The sequence below is a fragment of the Thalia democratica genome, chromosome 2, assembly GCF_965202585.1.
Source record: "Thalia democratica chromosome 2, ktThaDemo2.hap1.1, whole genome shotgun sequence".
Taxonomy (NCBI): Eukaryota; Metazoa; Chordata; class Thaliacea; order Salpida; family Salpidae; genus Thalia; species Thalia democratica.
The window spans coordinates 47,842,209-47,849,498 of NC_139166.1; positions in this window are offsets into that span (position 1 = coordinate 47,842,209).

A 7,290-nucleotide genomic window follows, 5' to 3' on the forward strand; every position below is an offset into this window, starting at 1 on the left:
AATTACGTAAATATACTTTTAAATCAAACAATTGGTTTAAGTGTATTCAAGTTTTTTTTCTTTATTAAATCTTAAATGAAAAACACATCCATAATCTTTTAATAAGTCTAGCCTATACTTCTGTTAGTTTACAAAATAAAATTTAAATAAATGTACAAATAAATTAAACAATTGGTTTATGTGTATTCAAGTTTTTTTTACTTGTTTGTTTATAAATTTAAAACAACAAAAACTATCCATAATATTTATATAAGGCCTGCACAGTATTTTATTTTTCATTTAATTGCAGCAACTTAATTGCAGCAACATATAAATACTACACATAATGTTAATGACATCACATCAAATTATAGGCAGAATTGATTGCAGCAATTCTACACATAAAATAGTGCCCATGAAATACTACCCATAAAAAGTCCTACCCCTAGATAGCTTAAATGCTTAGTTACAAGTTTATACAATAAATGAATCTTTCTGTAATATTTAATATTCTTCTTTTATAAGTAAAATATTAACCAATCAGAAGCGCCCTAGATTTGCAGCTAAAAGACTTTTCACATATACATCAGGAGTAAGCAGCCTTTTATAAGTCGCGGGCCACTTTTTCTATAAAAAGTTGTTTGCAGACCGTCCTGTATAAATAAAGTCTTTCATGGGCCCAAAATAATTCAAAATGATTGTATTAATCAATTTAACACTGTTCTTCTAGTCAAAAGTATGATAAAAGAAGCAATCGTATGGAGTAAAGAATAATAATTAGATTAAGAATTGTATTGTTAGTTTTGTACGAAACACTTAATAAAAATCTAATAAGTTTTTTTTAGCTTTTAAGTATGCCGCAGGCTGCAGCTTGCTGTCTGCTGATTAAGGTCATAGGGAGATTGACCTTATTTTTTACAAGTTGGTCTAACCTTGTAGAATTCTATCACAGCTGTCGGACACTTTTAACCGTTTAACTAAATTTAAAGAAACTTTTGAGAAAAGCATTAAAATTTGCGAGTTCCATAAGTTTCTTACAGAAAGCCCAGACTAAAATGATTAAAAAAATACTATTTACTTAAAGTATATCTTTCCCTTAGTTTTTGTTTAACAATCTTCTTCAAACTTTTACAGTTTACTTTTGACTCCTTTTATTTTGTGCAGAAAGTTTTATAAAGAAGTTTTTAACCTAAATTTTTAATTTTTGGTTTCTTAAAAACTTTTAAGATACCATTGAAAATATCTTATTAGACAAAATACAGAAACGTAAAGAAAGAAAATGTATTCAATACAAGTTTTAAAATTCTGATTAACGAAAATAGTAAATTTTTCTTTAAAACTTTTTAAAAATGTATAAGTTTGCATTAAGAATTAAAAATAATTTGAATTTAAATTTATCACTTATGATTGATATGTATAAAATCGTCATGATTTTTTTTGATATAAAAACTTTACAAAGTATAATTGTTATTTGCTTAACAGATACTCTCGTCAGCAATAGATGGATGCAGTGACAATGTACTTGGCTGCTATTTCAACAAAATTATTGAAGTTTTGGTCGATCAAGAAGTTTACCAAGCTTCTGAAAAAGTAAAAGTTTTTCTTATTAATAAAGTTTTTATAGGGACTTCCACACACTTAGGTCACTCAAACTGGTTTAATTACTCGAATTTTTTTTTTTTTTGCTATTTTAGAAAAAATTGATTTAGCTTCTAAATAATAGGTTGACCAACTAGTTTATACTGCCCTTGTAGTGTAGATTATTTGTTTATTAGATAAATTTTTCTACGTTGTACTCAACTTTTTTGATGATGGCCGAAATAGATATTAGTTAACATTATACTCTTAAGTTTTGAATATTTTCATTGCATCAATAACTCAGTTGTTTTTCTTTTTTTTTTTTGTTAAAATTTTTCAAAAGAAGTCCATAAGACCGAAATGAACTAAATAAAAAAAAAAACACACAGAAATAAAATAGATGAAGCAAAGATGACAGTGCAATTTAGTAAAGTTTTGTTGAGGTACTGATTTTTATTAGAAAATTTACATACATAAATTTTTGAAGTTTAGGAGAAATATTGATTAATTTTGTTTAGCACATCATCGGAATTAATTTGCTAAAAACTGATAAATGTATAGGATAAATTTTAGTTATGTATAAAGATTTTTAGATATCTAGGTGAAAATAGTTACGTCATTAACAGCCTAATGTAAAATCCTTTTTAAGGTTTAAATTAGAATTAAGTAATACTTTAATAATTTGAAGTTATTTTTAAGATAGAATAATTAGAATGAAAAATTTTAAGAATTTATAGAATTTACTTGAAAACAAATTAAAAAGTAAAACGACAACAATAATACTAAAAGCAAGCTATTTATATAGTTTTAAAGCATAGGAATCCCGTTGTTTACAAGTTTTCGGATCGCGAGTTTTAATGAACAATGATTCTAAAACTAAAAGATGGTGGAAGTTTCTTGCTCTATAGAATTTCGAGTCTACTATCTAAGTTCTAAGATTGTTAAAAAGGTGTTCATGGATGAAGTATTGTTTGCTTTTAGGCTTAACGTTGCCATTTAAAAAAAACTTTTTTAGCTTTTTCGTGACATGCTGCTCTCGCCGTTAATCTTATACGTTAAGATGTTCGACATACGTAGTCATTTCCGTAATGACATTTTAAAATGTATAGTTCTATAATTAAATCATGGGTAGGTGTGAGAACTTTTAAAACTCCGTTAAGCGGGCAAGTTGGATTTTAGGTTCGGTTAGTGTTGTACAAGTTGGGTTAAGGCCGCATGTGTAGCGGGCGAAACGCTTTTAAAGGCAGAATCCAAAGTTAATGAAGATTGCATAGCTAACCTTATTTAGTTTTCACACATATAAGGAAAGCGGGGTAGACTGGTAAAGGATGTGGCCGAAAAAGGGTAAGCAATTCATCAAGACTGAATTGCCTTAATTGTCAAAGTAATGACTGTTTCGGGGTAATAATATGAGAGAAAATTTGTAAGTATTGTCTAGTTCTAAACCTAAGAAGTTGGCGGTGCAAATTTTGATGGGTCTTTTGGTTATGCATTTTATGATCTTCGATTATATTCATCTATAGATTAATTGCATATTTAGATTTAGAAAGTCTGTTTACAAAATGTCTATTAAAATAATTCAAATGCTAGCTTTGAAAGAGTTTATATGCTTGTGCTTTAAGAAATAAAACGATTATGAAAACAACGTTTATAAGTTTACTAATGGGTATTTATAATTATTTTAGTTACGATTTCATTACTATTTATAATCTATCTATGAAGAGCTAGCAAAACTCATTGGTGTTTGCACTTAATTTTTAAGCAGTAGAAATGATTTAATTTGTAAAATACATTGTCAAGTTAATTTATAACTACTAGTATTTTAAACTTTTACAGTCTAAATAAGTATAAGAAGATGTAATTAAATGAAATAGTCTGAAATTAAGCAAGGTAATACGTTATCTATCCAATCAACTATTTAGTAACCGGTCTGATCTGAACCAAATCTAATTTTTAAATTACGATCCTAAATGTTTTAAGTTCTATGTAGTTTTAATAAAGAACAAACTTATAAAATTTAATACAAAAATACCATTAATAAATAAAAATTGTTTGACACAATTATTGAAAAAAAAAACCAAAGGCTATTGTCTAAATTTTTTATTTGAACACTAAAAAAAAGAACGTTGTAAAAAAGAAATCTACCTAGACGAAATCACAGTTTAAATGTTAAAACTCAAGCTACTTATACGAATAAACTTGATTTTTTTTACCTTTTATGACGTAAAATAAAAAGAAATTAAATGTTACATTGCTTTAAAATAAAACAAACTTCATTTGTTTTATTCATGATGAGCTATACGTTATAGTTTTATTTACAAAAGTTAAGTCGATACTGTTGATCAACAGCTGTTGTAAGTAAAAACAAGTCGCTATCATAAAATATATTCGTGTGCTGTTATTAGGATATTAAATTTTTCTTTCGAAAGCCTCTTCTTTTTTTCTGCTAAGGTAGTAGAACTAATTTGACTTAGTGGACTACTAGCTTAATGATTAAAAAACTTTTAGCTAAAAAGAAGTTTACTTTTTTAAATTAAAAATCTAAAAATAAAATAATTTGTTGAAGAATTGATGCCTCTTAAAGTTATAGTAACCAAATATTAAATAAGCTGTATTTTTAGAGTCTTTACATAATTTAATAAATTTAAATGAGAATAAAATAGCTAAATTAAAACTGTAAGGGCTTTAGAAAAATTGAGTACATTGAAATTTAAATTCATATTTTATACAAAAAAAATGAAAATATTTGAGTTTATAAATAGAACTAACATATAGAGTTAGTAGAAGAATCTAATCTGCAATAAGTTTTAAATTAAAAGTTCACTATTTTTACTCTAATTGATGTATGTTTACAAAAAATTATTGAATTAACTAAACTTTAATTAGTATAATTCGCTTGAATGATTTTATATATATTAAAAACTCAAAACACAAAAATCTAAGTAAATAAAACTGAAAGAAGTTGGTCGCGGAAAACTAAGTTTTTCCAAACTAACTGGGTCCGGATCAATATCCAAGCAAAAAAATGGCCGGATCAGGATCTGATAGATAACTAAATAAAAGTAATAATTAGTTTACATCAATCAACGTTAAAAAGAAAGTTTTGTATTCTGTGTCTTTAGCTATTTAAAATCCTATTTTTAAAACCAAAAAAACTAACTATATTAAGACTTTAAAAAATTATCATTATCTATAGATATAAACTTAAAATACATAAGACAAACATATAAATCGAAGTAAATCAGAGACATAAAAAATTAGTGTAAAATAGACAAACTATTAGATTTTAAATCCTTAAGTAGATATATAAACGAATGTTTAATTTTAAATGTACGAAATTTAAATATAAAGTACAAATATCAATTCAACTTTAAAACCAACGCATGATAGAATATATAATTAGTAAATATCATTTAACTCTATTAAAAAAACTCTATAAAAAAATTTTTTTAAGCAAAAAGTTTACTGATTTTAGCAAAATATTTTAAAAGAAAACCATTATCAACCGCCTTAATTACGCTTATTCCAGTTTTTCTTTTAAGGATCGCACAGGAAATCAGTCAAAACAGAACAATTTTTTAATTCATATTGCACAGTGAGCTGGCAAGCGGTTATGAATCGTTTTATTTATTATAAAATTATACTTGAAGTTGTAGATTGTTGAATAGAACAGTTTTTTTTTCTATAAAACTGTTTTTGTTTTTTTCTGATTTAAGTATTTCAGAGCAATTTTAAATGCGGCATACTTGTGTATATTTTCTGTTCAAAAGTTATCTAAGGTACTTCTAAATATTATCTCAAAATTAAGGTTCGCCAGAACTACACAAAAATACCTTAAATACTAATGTAAGTCTAATCTTTTTTATTTAATTTGGTATAGTTCCAATTGAAAAATAACATGTAGTTATTTGAAAACTAAAAACACTCGTTATTTGATGTGTTTTTGAGTACCTTTTTTTCAAATTTCATGGGTGTCTTAAGGTAATTTGTAGTTTTGTAACTCAAAACGTAACCTGCAAATTTTATCTACTTAGAATAGAGAACATAAAATAGAGAAGATTAAAAAGTTCGGTATTACTAAACTTGTTGTTTTAGTTTTTTTTTTAATCTTTGTAAGCAACATTTTAAAACCTATCTAGTTAAACAGTCTTATATTTTCTTTAAAAACTAAACCATATTTAAGAAAACAGTATAAAAGTGTCTATTAGCAAATATTTAAAAACAAGTTTGTAAAATCTTTGCAAGCTTTTATTTGAAAAAAGTAAATAGTTTTGAGTAGTTCTAAATGGTAAGATTTCAAATACTAGTTGATTTTAACCTTGTTGAGTTCAAAGAAACAAATTGAATTTTGAACACAGAAATCCATTTTTATTCAACTATTATAACATTTGATTTAATTTCAAGTCAACAAAAAAATCAATTGATACTTGACCTCTCTCTCCAGTTGTGTATCTTAATTTTACTTAAGTACAGTAAGGTTAATACATTAAGCTGTTAAATAAAGTCTATTAGCTTCTATAATAATAGTCAAATATTTGCATATCTATAAGTTTGAACAAGCTAGTTCATTTTTAATATTTTAACTTTGTTGTATACAAATATATGTCAAAAGCACTGTTTTTTGATAATGTAGATGTTTTTCTAGATGATAATAGTTTTACAGTTAAAATACTTTAATAAACAGAGTTGAAACCCAAGCAAACTAGTGAAACATGATTTTACAAACTTGTATTCGCAAACACAAGTATCTTATGATTGGATAAAAGATTTAAATGATATTTTTTATAAAATAATTGTTATTTTTTTGAAACTATTTCCGCCAACATTTCCAAACTTTATTACTTAAGTTATACAAGTCTATTATCACCATTAAATTTTTGTACACCATTAATTAAATTAATTACTCAAGGCAAAGGTTTTTGAAAAATTTTTCCTGGCTTTTTAAAGATTAAGTTTTTAGATCTATTTTAAATATAAAACTAAATTTAAGGTAAAAATCTGTCACAAATAGTACAACAACATTGAAAAGATATTAAGATAACTTTTATATTAAAAACAATAATAAGGACACAAAAATCTATATTCAACAGATTTTTTGTACCTATTTGCAATTTCATTACTTCACATGTAAAATAGTTTAAAATCAGCTTTTTCTCAAAATTTTAGGCTTTTTTTATCAAAATAGTCAAATTCTAGGTTTATGGCAAAGGTGACTATTGAAAATTTTCCTTGTTTACCATAAAACTATAAAAACTTGGTATTTTATTCGATATAAACAAAAATTAAGGCAAAAATTTTAATTTGCTTCAAGTATTTATTTAAAACTATAAATTTACCGACATTTAATCAAAATTTTAGAAGACGTCCCAGTTGTAAATTATTTACTTATTTTTCAAAAATAGTTGCAACAAACACTGGACCAACTTCTTTTTTTTAAGTGATATAAAAATACGATACAATACTTTAATTATCAACTATAGTTGTCTAAAGAAATTTCAATCCTAGTAAGATTTAGATTTTAAATATGTATGAATCTTAACAAAACTAAAACTTGGAAGCTTTGTTTAACTTAAGGAATATTGGATTTGAAATACACATATTTCCTGTTGGTATATTAAAAACACATAAATTATAAAACGAATTATTTTGTTTGTCTAAAAGTATCAAAACAATTACTAAAAGTAAAGTTTAAATGACATTCAGATAACCCGAAAAATATGAAATCAAGGAAAT